The sequence below is a fragment of the Megascapheus bottae genome, unplaced genomic scaffold (assembly GCF_031878675.1).
Source record: "Megascapheus bottae isolate mThoBot1 unplaced genomic scaffold, mThoBot2.hap1 HAP1_SCAFFOLD_43, whole genome shotgun sequence".
In the NCBI taxonomy this organism is placed as follows: domain Eukaryota; kingdom Metazoa; phylum Chordata; class Mammalia; order Rodentia; family Geomyidae; genus Megascapheus; species Megascapheus bottae.
Window position 1 is genome coordinate 2,669,222 of NW_028327392.1, and position 13,140 is coordinate 2,682,361.

The window sequence follows — 13,140 nt, forward strand, 5'->3', positions numbered from 1 at the left end:
AGTGCAAAAAAGATACACATATACCCATGTTGACTGCAGCTCTGATTACTGAGGGATCAACTGAAGTGCTCAACAGTTGATGAGTGGATAAAGAAAATGTGGTACATATGTGCTATATATTATCATTGAGATTCAAAGGAGAAATAAATTATATCATCTGTAAAATGAAATAATAGAACTAGATATTATCATAATGAATGAAATAAGGTGAAGTCAAAGAGTAACATGACACAAATTATCTCTCATTTTAACCTTAAAAATCTATCTATATGATTACACATACACACACACACACACACACACACACACACACACACACACACAATTGAAGGCATTCCATACCCGAAAATGAGTATCAGGAAACCTCCTATTTTACTTCACACTTTAAGGTTGACAATGACCCAGACATATCAATATATTAAGCCTATTAAGAAATCAAGAGAAAAATATTTAAATATATGTATACTTACTTGAAAAATATTTTTGTCTTTTATCAATTAATAAACAATAGATATAAGTAAAATATTTTACTAACATTGCTAGAGCTAACTTATAGAGCTAGTTTCAACTTATAGAAACCAAACAAATAATAGTTAAGAGTCAGGAAAAATCAAGTTAAACTAGCAACTTAGAAAAGAGGTAGGTACTACATCATCTTAGGAGAAAAATACAATTCCTAATCTCTGATATCTGTCCTACAATGGAGAATGTAGTCTATGTTTTAAAAAAGCAAACCTTAGTCATAGAATTTGTGAGATGAAGGATAAGGTGCTAAATGCTGAATGAAGATCTGTTGACTTCGTACACTTTCAGAAATTATATCTATCATTAAAAGAGGAGTAAGGAGTACTCAGAAACTCTTTTGTCTAATAAAAGGCTGTTTATGTCAGCTCTTAAATCATGAAATGAGATTTAGAATTAACCCAACTGAAGTTGGCATTCAGACTAAAAGTAGAAAACAAATCGTTTCCCTCTTCTTGAAGCAAAAATAAAGATAGAGTAGCTAAGAGACAATAAAATTTTGAATAACATAAGTAATTTGTTTTTATGTTTAATTCTTATTAGTGTATATTCATTATACAAAAGGGCTTCACTTTAATATTTCTGTACATACATAAACAATGATCAGATTCACACTCTCCATTATTCTGTTTTGTCACCCACCATTCTTGTTTTTTAAAACTCAATGGATTTCATTTTTCTTTTTTTCCTTTCTTTCTTTTTTTTGCCAGTCCTGGGGCTTGAACTCAGGGCCTGCACACTATCCTTGGACACATTCTGCTCAAGCATAGTGCTCTGCCCTCTGAGCCACAGTACCACTTCAAGCTTTTTCTGTGTATGTGGTACCCAGGCAGGGAACCCAGGGCTTTGTGCATGCTAGGTGAGTACTCTACCACTAGGCCATGCTCCTAAGCCCTTCATTTTTCTTTTTTATACATGCTTTGATTATATTTCTTTCCATTCAACAAATCATTTTGCATTAAATTAAATTTAAATTGTTATTTTATACTAAAAACATAGGAGATAGGCTGGAGATGTGTTTTCATGAAAGTAGATATTTCTAAAAATGCATCCCATTTCATACACTTATACATCCATCCATGTGTAACCCCACATACATTGATTAGATTCTACATGTGGAAGTATTCTTAAGAAAATCATCACTTCATCTTCCTTAAACAAACAATTTACAAGTATGATTTGGTAGTTAAATACAGTTTCCCATGGCTTTACAAATAACTGATGAGGACTTCAAACTTTATATCTTCATAGCAGTCTGAAACTGCTAGAAGAAAACAAATGGAATTTAGTGCAAAATGAAAACATACTGGATTGTTAGTTTAGAAGTTTCAAAAATAAGGAAATATTCCTCTGTGATATATATATACACATATATATATGAAAAAAGTCAGTTACTTCAGGGTCTAATCATGAGGAAAAGACATTGCTCGTTTCTATAGCAATCAAGTTCTGAGTATTCTTCATTCATCTCTTTTCTACCAGAATCTGCCTCATTAGGTGAAAAGAAATTCAGTGTCACATCAATGAAAACTCTAATATTTATAAATCCAAATACATTTTCCTGTCCAGGGTGACTAAGTAAAGATGCTGAAACCCAGCACTGGCTTGAACAAGAAAACTTAATTTAAATGTGTGAAGAACTGAGATATCTCTTGAATTTTTTCTTCTGTACTCAGCATCTATTATTTGAGCTATGAGGGTGATTTTTTTCATAGACTTTGACAGGCTCAGCTCTTTGGAGAGTTTATTTTATCTCTTCTAGTCAGAAGCTGATTTCAGTGGCACTTCTAGCTCAAACTTAAAAGTCAAAATACAAAAGAAGTAGTGCATTTATTCTTGTCTGGCAAAGATAAGATTTATTCTGCATGGTGTATAAACACCTGACAAATCTATCTACTTGATTCTGAACTTTTAAAATACCTTCAGATTATAGTTTCTAGTGAAAGATATGTTAATGTAACTGACAGTAAGTTAATATTCCTGTGATTATGTACTGAAAATACATAGCTAACTTACAGTCATTTTATATAATGTGTCAGTGCTGCCATTTTATTGATGAATTTTTGTTAGTTATTTTATTTCAGAAACCTAATCTGTTTTGGTTATTATTAAGGGTGACATTTCCATAAATCAGGTAATGAGTACTAGGCTTTTTTTTTACCATGTTACCCCTTTCTCTGCTTTCTCTTTCTTGTCCTTGCCCACAAGTTGCATAGTTCATTTTTATATAGTATATATCGTATGTAATGATGATATTTGTTCACCTTTCCTCCCAATCTTGAGCGCTCTCTTTGCCTTCTCTAAAAAGAAAACAACAATAACAACCAAAAGAAACAAACATCGCCACCACCAAACATGTATCCATTCCTCACATTTGTTTAGATAACTAGTACTTAGGTGGTCAGAGGAATTGTTTCAATTTTTCCCCTAAGTCTATCCTCCTTTTTTCTATTTGTGGATAAATGTATAACTCCCTATACAGGATATCACGTCTAGCTGTATTTTAGATCTAACTTTCACAAATGAGAGGAAACGATTCATATTTTGCCTTTCTGAGTTTTGCTTACCTCACTTAACATTATTTTCTTCTAGGTCCATTCATTTCCCTGAAAATGACGTAATATTATTCTGTCTAATGGATGAGAAAAAAAATTCCACTGTGTATTTTCTTGATCCATTCTGGGATGTTTCCATACCTTTTCTGCTGTGAATAGTCAATCAAAGGGCATGGAATTGCAAGTTTTTTTTAAATCATATCAGGAACTTGTATTGTTCTGGGTGAATGCCTGGAGAGTGGTATATCTGGATCATAGGAAAAGTATTTGTTTTGTTTTCTGAGGAATCTCCAGAGTGGCTGTACTAATTTGCATTCCTACTAACAGTTCATTGTTTTTTTTTTCCCCACACATCTTCACCTATTTGTTATTATTCAAATTCTCAATGTTGGCCACTGAGTAAGATGAAATTTCAGGGTTGTTTTGATTTGCAATTCCTTTATAGCCAGGGATATTGTGAGTTTTCTTGTGTGTTTATCTGACGTTCTCACTTCTCTCCTTTTAACTCTTTTTGTCTGTTGATTGTTTGGTTTACTGGATTTGAGGGGGGTTAATATATTGAGATTCTTATATGTTTTGATTATCAGGCTTTTGTTGCATGAATTTTTGGTAAAGATCCTCTAGTTTATTGACCGTCTTTTTAATTTAGAAATCATGTCCATTGAAGTTCAGAAACTTTTTAGTTTTATAAAAACTAACCCCATTTGTCAAGTCTCTTTACTATTTGCTGTGCCCTTGGGACCTTCTTCAAAGTTCCTGCTTGTGCTTATAAATTATAATGTTTCTCCTACTTTGTTTTTTCTTTTATTAGTTTCAGATTTTCAAGTATGAAATACCATCTTAAAATCATGTGATCTCAGGTAAAGGAATGACATTGGAAGAAGAAAAGAAATATGATTTCTGAAATCTTGCCCTTAGAAAATATTTATGTTCTCAAGGCCCTTTACTTTAAAATGTTATGCAAGCTACAGTTTCTTGAGATGAATCATACTTCAGTAATCTTTAAAAAAGGAGTGCTCAAAGTCAAATGAACAGATATGTCAAAATGTATTAGTAAATTATTGTTACATGATAAATTTCTTCCATGTGTCTCTCTGACATTCTTTGATGAGATAGGTAAGAGGGGAATGGTAAAGGATATTCTCCTCCATCTCTGATCCTTGTCCAATCAGAATATTAGTTCCTATGTTCCAAAATCAACTCATTAAATATAAAAGATTTTTATATTTGTTACTAATATCTCATTGATATGGAATGAATACTTTTCTTTGGAATGTGTACTTTTCTTCAGGTAGGTTATCATTCTTTTATCCAGTTAAATTTATAATTCAGGTGCAAGTTAGAGCATGATAGCAAATGAGAAAACTCCTTCAGTAAACAGATAGCATAATAACATAATAAGTAGCTGTTGTATGCATTTCCCTGACATATTTTTTAATTTAGCATTATTGCCATTATAATTTATTTCTTATTGTCTGAGTAATGTTTACAGGAGTTATAGTCATATTTTTCAGGTAGTGGATACATTACTTCTTGAACATTGATAGCCTTTCTCATATTTTGCAATTATAATTTGTTTTCAATTTGTTTCTGGTTCTTACAAATACATAATCATGGGTGTTTGTCTATATCCTTTCACATTTCCCTCTTAGTTGAGAAAGAAATTTTAAGCAGAACTGTCATCATAAATATTTGCAAAACAACTACTAATCTTAGAAGATAGAAATGAACATAAACACTGTAAGTTCATGACTACGACTGCAATACCACACAGCTGCAGGAGAGTGACTGGCACCACTTCTGCTGTTGCCACTCCCACTCCCAAAGAAGAACTTCTCTTCCCATATGCATAATAGGATGATCTCTACTCTTGTTTGTCTCACAAAATCTTGCTGATTAAATAACAGAGTTAAGCTATGTGCTAATAAACTAGTTAGGACTAATGATCTTTTTGTTTGGGAAAATTTATGGACTCAAGAAGATATTACTGAAAATTTACTGTATCTGACTTTATTGCCTGATATATTGTATATATATTTATTTGTTTATTTAAAATAGGGAAGGGTAGAATGGAAAACAAGATGATTGGGAGGGAGTGGGGAGAGGGAAATGGGGACAAAAACACGAGAAGGGGTATCAATTTGCGAGAAGTAATGCACCTACTACCTGATGAATGTAACTGTAACCCTTCTAAACATTATCGAGACAATAAAATAGAATAAAATAAAACACTTCATACCACACAATTCGATTCTAAACTCACACACATACAGATAGATAGATGGATAGATAGATAGATAGATAGATAGATAGATAGATAGATAGATAGATAGAAGAGAAGGGAATGAATTTTTATTTCTGTTGTACTTATGGCTGTTTTGATCATTGTCATGGCTGTTATGAACACGGTCTTCTGGAAGGGATTGGAAGAACAGTTGAATTTTCTCTCATTGAACACTGCTGCCCTAAATCAAGGTATGATCAACACAATTAGAAAAAACATCACTGTGTAAGTGCTTTATCAAATGATTGATCAACATAAAGAAAAAGTAAATCATTATTATTGAATGCTAAAGCTAGAAATGCCAATTAAATTTAAATCTAGGAATCAAAACTTTTATAGCACACTATTCTTAATGCTGATTCCTTTGTATCATGTTAATTTGAAGAAATTATTCTTCAGAAAAATGCATAATGCCTATGTATATCTGTATTGAATTTAAGGAAACATTACTTTCTCATATTTAGCTGTTAATTCCAAATTATTATTAATAATAATCAAGAATTTTATAGTTGAAATTACAGCCATTTTTCAGTACAGCTTAGATTTTTTGGAAGGTATTTTTAGAGAGCTATTATGCTGCTCTGTGAAAGATGATTCTATGAATTGAATTTTGTGATTGAAGCATGTTTTCAGAGCATAAATAATCACTCCACTAACATTTTTATTTATTTATTTTTTCAAATAGGGGAAATATTTATGGTATCACTATATCACCGTGATTTTACACAAAATCTAATATTAGATTTTTATACACTTGTGTTAGTTGTAATTTCCTCAGCTTCCCCAGTGACTTCCATTTTTCCTCCAACTTGGTGTATTTCTTCTATTTATTTTCAAATTAAGCAGCTATACATGGTTTATCTATTTTATTAAGATTCTCCACTCTTTCTTTAGAAACTAAATTGAGGTTTCCTGGCTAGGAGAGCTATGTGCAAATAATTCTTGACTTTTATTTTTATTTTTTTGCTTCTAGAGTTAAGGCTTTCTGAAACCACTTCCCTGAAACATAGATCTAGCAGTAAGCTTTATAAATTAATTTACAGCTTCATTTAGTCAACAAACTCCAGGGTAAACTCACTTAGTCCAAAAGCATGGGTTTATGTATCAAGAGGAAATGAAGCTCTGTACCTTGGAGACAAATCTAACTGTGGACCCTGGGATTAGATAGGTCTTGGAAAATTTACTAGCTTAAGCATGAGTTAAGGTAAGTGTTCAGTCTTTGCCCTCTTCCCAAAAACAGTCAGAAAGAAATCTTCAGACAATGTAGGTAAAAGACACTAATCCTGTTACTACAGTGTCAATGGCTATAGTTAACAGAACTTTCATCCTGAAGATATTTGCTACAAACAAGATCAGCCATATCTTTCCCTTGATTTACCCAGAAATCATATGCAATGCCTCATTTAGTGATTTATTTATTTTTTTTGAACTGGTGGAAATCCCAAAACTGATATGGAGCTTTCCTTTTTTTTCCCCTCACATTCTTGGCCAAATTCTACACTATCACAAAGGAATTTCCTGACCATTATAAACAGAGTGACAGTACCAACTGGCTGGAATGACCCCCCCAGAATAAATTTTAAAATGTTCCCTCAGTTCTATTCAATATTCTTGCATTAGTTTATCTCTGGGACACTGACAAAGGAAATCTCTGCCTTACAGATTACTACTTCAGGTTAAGTATGTTGTGTTTTGTTTAATGAGACAAAGCAATGAGATTTTTATTAAAGAATTTATTAGCATTGATTTTTACATCATATTTCCAATGATGTATTTAACAAACAAGTATTCAAGAAGGAAATCTCTATATACAGTCACTGGCACTCAGATTTTAGAACATAATTAAAATTAGGCTGAGGGTTTGTATGTCATATATACATATTAATCTATGTAATAAAACATTATGTCTATAGAGTCATAATAAATTTTTATGTCTATATAGTTATGTTTATATTTCCAGTACCATGCCCATAACATTGGGTACGAAAATCTTGAGTCCTCGCTCTTGTACTGTTTGGATCTAGTAGCCACATATTAAAGATACCATGTGCCTTTTGTTCCTTTGGTCTTGACTTCTCTCACACAACATGATTCGCTCTAGATTCATCCATTTACCTGCAAATGCCATTATTTTATGTTGTCTGTTGGCTATGTAGAATTCCATTGTATATATATATACCACATTTTCTGTACCCATTCATCTGCAGTAAGGCATCTGGATTGTTCAGGCTAGATGCCCAGAAGTGGTATGGTGGGATCGTAGGGAAGGTCTAATTTCAGTTCTTTAAGAAACCTCCACACTGATTTCCAGAATGGCTGAACTAGCTTAAAATCTCACCAGCAGTGAAATAGGGTTCCTTTTTCTCCACAACCCCGCAAGCATCTGTCATTGTCTGAGTTCAAAATCTTGGCCATTCTTGTTGGGATAAGGTGGTATCTTAGGGTTGTTTATATTTGCATTTCCTTTATGACCATGGATGATGAGCATTTTCTCATATGCTTTTCTGCCATTTTAACCTCTTCTTTTGATAAGTCTCTCTTTAGTTCCCTTACCCATTTAGAGAATGATTTGATGGGTTTGAGGGGATTCGTTTCTTGAGTTCCCTGTAGATACTGAATATTAAGCATTTGTCTGATGTATTATTGGTAAATATCTTTTCCCAGTTTTTCATTTTCTGCATGTGGCTGCCCAGTTTTTCCAGCACCAATAATTGAATAGGCTGTGTTTCTTCCACTGTATATCTTTGGCTCCTTTCTCAAGTACAAGTTGAGTATAGGTTTGTGGTTTTATTTCTGGATCTTCTGTTTCACAAATCTTCTGGTCTCTTTGTGCCAGTACCATGCTGTTTTTGTTATTGTAGCTCTATAGTAGAGTTTGAAGTCTGGTAATGTAATACCACCTGCATTGTTCTTTTTCCCTAGAATTGTTTTGGCTGTTCTAGGTCTTTTCTTGTTCCATATGAACATTTGGATTGTATCTTCTATTTCAGTAAAGAATGTCTTTGGGATTTTGATGGGGATTGCATTGGATTTGTCTATCAATTTTGGCAGTCTGACCATTTTCACTATATTGGTTCTCCCTACTCATGAGCATCGGATATCTTTTCTTTTCCTGGTATTCTTTAATTTCTTTCATTATAGCTTTTATAGTTTTCATTAAATAATTCCTTTTCATCCTTGGTTAATTTAATCCATAAGTATTTTATTCGTTTGGGGGATATTGAAAATGGGATCGTTTTCTTGATTTAACCTTTTGTTTGCGTATTGTTGGTGTACAAGAAGGCTACTGACTTTTGCAAGTTTATTTTGTATCCTGCCACTTTGCTAAAGTGGTTTATTAATTCCAGGAGTTTGGGAGTGGAGCTTATTGGGTCACTCACGTAGAGGATCATGTCATCTGCGAATAGAAACAGCTTAATTTCTTCTTTCCCTATGTGGATCCCTTTGATGTCCTTCTCTTGCCTTACTGCTCTGGCTAATGGTTCCATCACTGTATTGAAGAGAAGTGGATAGAGTGGGCATCCTGCCTAGTAGCTGATTTTAAGGTAAATGATTCCAGTCTTTCACCATTTAGTATAATACTGGCTGTTGGTTTGTCATATATAGCGTTAATTATTTTATGGAATGTACCTCTTATTCCTGTTTTTTTTCCTAGTGCTTTCAACATGAATGGATGTTGTTTGTCAAATGCGTTCTCCACGTCCAGAGAAATTATCATATGATTCGTATCCTTAGCTCTATTGATACGATGTATTATATTAATTGATGTGTAAATGTTAAACCAGCCTTGCAGCTGTGGGATGAAGTTTACTTGATCGCAGTGTATTTTTCTTAATTTGTTTCCAGATTCTGTTGGCTAGTATTTTATTGAGGAATTTTGTGTCCATGTTCATTAGAGAAAAGTCTGTAGTTTTGTTGGGTCTTTCCCTGGTTTGTGGATGAGTGTAATAATAGCTTCATAAAATGAGTTTGGTTGGCATTGCTCCTGCTTCTATTTCTCGGAAGAGTTTCAAGAGTATAGGTGTTACTTCATCTTTAAACATCTTGTAGAATTCCATAGTGAAACCGTCTGGACTTGGGCTCCTTTTGGTTGGCATTTCTCTGATTGCTTCCGATGTTTCATTGTATGAAATTGGTTTGTTCAGTTTGTTTACCTCGTCATTGTTCAATGTGGGTAGCCTATATTTATTTAAGAAATTATCCATTTCTACTACATTTTCTTGTTTCTTTCAATTTAGGCCCTAGTAATACTTCTTCACAATGGACTGAATTTCTTGGATATTGGTCATGATAGTTCCAGTGGGTTTTCTAATCTTGTTTATTTGAGTCTCCCCTCTCCTTGCCAGGGATTTGTCAATTTTGTTGACTCTTTCAAAGATCCAACTTTTGGATTTATTAATTTTGTGTATAGTGGATCTTATTTCAATCTCTGATATTTCTGATTTTCTTTTTGTTATTTCTGTCCTTCTAGTTGTCTTAAAATTAACTTTTTCTTGCACCTCTAGGTGCTTCAATTTCTTCTTTAGGTTATTTACATGCTCTTCTTCTGTCTTTTAAATATGGGATCCTAGTGCAATAAGTTTGCCCCCTTAGAACTGTATTTGCTATCCCTTAACTTCCTTTGTAATGTCTCTTGTCATTATATTTAAGAAACTTTTGAATTTCTCCTTTGATTTGATCTGAAACCCAGGAGTTATTCAGAAGTGTGTTGTTCAGCAACCTGGTGTTTGAATGTTTTTTGACTTTACTTTGTTGTTCATAACTAGTCTGACTCCACTGTGGGATTATATCAGTCCTCTTGTATCTGCTTAAGGTTTCTGTATGAACCATTATGTGATCTATTTTGGAGTATGTTCCATGGCCTGGGGGAGTAAATGTTTATAACAATAATATTCTGGGTGTGGATTGTACCCTTTACTAATATGTAGTGGCCATCTTTATCTTTATGCACTGATTTTAGTGAGAAATCATTTGTGTCAGAGATTAAGATTACTACTCCTGCTTTTTTTGCCTGGTGGGTTTGAGTGGAAAACTCTTTCTATCCATTCACTTGGAGTTTGTTTCTGTCTTTGGCAGTGAGGTGGGTCTCTTGGAGGCAACATATGGATGGGTTTTGTTTCTTAAAACAGTCTGCTATTCTCTGTCTTTTGGTTGGATTGTTCAGCCTGTTCACATTTAGGAAAATTATTGTCTTTGTCATAATTTATTTTTATTACTTTCTTTCTCTTTTTTCCCCTTTTGTGTTTAATGATTTATAGGTGATTTCTTCTTCATGGGGTTCTTGCTGTTCTGCAATTAGTTCTTCAATATTTAATATTTTTGCAATGCTGGTTTAATGTGCATATATTCATATAGCTTCTCTTTGGAATGAAATATTCTTGTTTCTCCCTCAAATGTAAATGCTACTTTAATAGGATATACCAGTCTGGATTGGCAGGTATTGGTCTTCAGGGCATGAATGATATTTTTCAAAGCTTTTCTTGCATTTAGGGTTTTCCTGGAGAAGTCAGAACTTAATGTAATTATTTTCCCATTGTAGTATAGCTCTTCCTTTGTTTTTGCGGTATTTAAGATCAGCTCCTTAGTTTTCGGGTCTGGTGGTTTTCTATGATGTGTCTAGATGAGTTCGCTCTAGGGGCTTGCCTGATTGGAGTTCTGAAGCCTTCAAAAATGTGAGTATTTTCACTTTTGAGGTTGGGGAAGTTCTCTGGTATGATTTTGGTGAATAAGTGTAGCATTCCTTTATTAAGAAACTGCATCCATTCGTCCATCCCTATTATAAGAAGATTAGATTTCTTGGCTGCGACTGCCAGGTCCTGGAGTTGTTTTTCATGAATTCTGAATGCTTTCTCCAGACTGATGATTCTCTTGCATTTTATGTTCGGTTCCTGATATCCTATTCTCCATCTCAGTCAATCTATTGCTTAATGATTCCATTTTTGTTTGCATTGCAGACACTGAGCTGATCACACGTGCAATGAGCAAATTAATTTTTTCATTTATTTCTCTTCTGAATTTCAGGAGCTCCTTGGTAATTTCCTGCTTATATTCATAAAATTACATTTGAAATTTTGTTTTAATCGATTAAGTCATGTTCACAAACATCTCCTTGAATATTTCCTATCTCCTCAGGTGTCATTTCATGAGATAGCCACATTTCTCTACTACCTTCCTTCTTCTTTCCTTTGGGGATTTTTAAGACCTCTGTGAATTTATATATGCAGTGATTTGTCCTTGCGTTTTTCTACGAATTGAACACTATTGCTGTAGGATCGCTCTGTGTTCATTAGAGACAGATTTTATTTGGTTTGCAACAGGGACTGGAAGAAATCTGTGTATACATGTGGTTGTCAACCAAATTAATTCAGCGACTGACAATGTCAGAGTTTGGAGCTTTTACTCGAGTGTGTCTGGTCGGTCCTTAAGGTTGTGTGCCGCTGCACAGCTAGCTCTCAGTCCAACTAGTGGAGTAAAGGACTCATACATCATCAAGGGCTACAATCTAATCCACGTGTCTCCGCCTGGCTAGAAAGAAGCCCGACGCAAGTCAGGTACCCTGCCAGCTGGGACACTTCCCAACCAGCCAGCCTCTTTACAACCTCACCTCTGCGCCATCACTACCTAGAGCGGCCTCTGGAGAGGGTGGGGGTCTTTCTGGATCTCGACCATGGGACCTCGACTTTCTTGAACGTGGCTAGGAATTGCCTTCTCTGGAGATACCCCACAGGCTTCATCCACTTCCCGGTCAGGCCTTTCATTTCCAGGGGCTCCCCTTTGGCCTAGGGAAAGAGCCCAGGCCTGGGACTCTCCAGGACCCTCCAGACCAGGGGGAGGGAGCAGGGCAGATCCGGTCATGCCTGCCGGGGGGCCCCTCTCGGCACTGCTCTGGTGCAGGTGGGGTCTGCCCTCTGGGTTTCGAGGTGGGGCTAGGGGAAGCCACCCCACCTGGACCACCTTGGGGGCCTCAAAGCTAGGCCATGGGTGTCCATGGTCCCGGGTCAGGGCCCGGGTCGGGTCTGCAGGTTGGTCGGAGGTTCCCTCTTGTCGACCCCCCTCCCCCGCTCTGCTTCCGGTGGGAGCCCGTTGGGGGCATGGTTCTCACCACCCACAGAGGCCTGGGGGGAGACCATCATGGCCAGCCTTAAAGACCTACCAAGGGATGGAGGTTGGTGGGAACCTTGGGACCGGAATTGAGGATCTTCAGCTGCAGGTTCTCCCCAGTCCCTCCTTCCTCTTGCTTTCTCTGGCATCCTGGCCCTCCCCGGCTCCCTCCCCAACCACCACCTTCAGCTGACTCACCCCCCCTGCACCCCCCATCCTGACCTCTTCCCTTCCCTCAGTGTTCCCACTTGGCGTCCCGGGTGTGGCTGGGTAGGTCACCTTGGATCACCCTTGCGACCTCGGGTTCTGTGGCTCCCCCTCCCCTGCCCCTCCCCCCTCACACAGTAAGAGGGCTCTGGGAGAAAGTGTGCCTGAGGGGAACAAACCAACACGGAGTCCCCAGCAGCTGCAGTAGCAGCAGCAGCAGCAGGTGGGAGGGCATCAGTCCTGGCTGGAGCAACTGGTGAGGCCAAGTTCCCAAAGCTTGCAGGTGCAGGGGGGGCGGGGCCTGCCCGCACCTGGCCCCCAGGCCCCCTGCCTGCATGTGCAGGCGGGTGGCCTGACCTTCAGCTCTAGGCACGCAGGTGCAAAGCCCTGCCCTGGCCCGACCCCGCCCAGGTCGATAAAAGACAGAGCGCCACTTCCTGGCCTCCCTTGTGGAGAAGATCCCACTGCAGC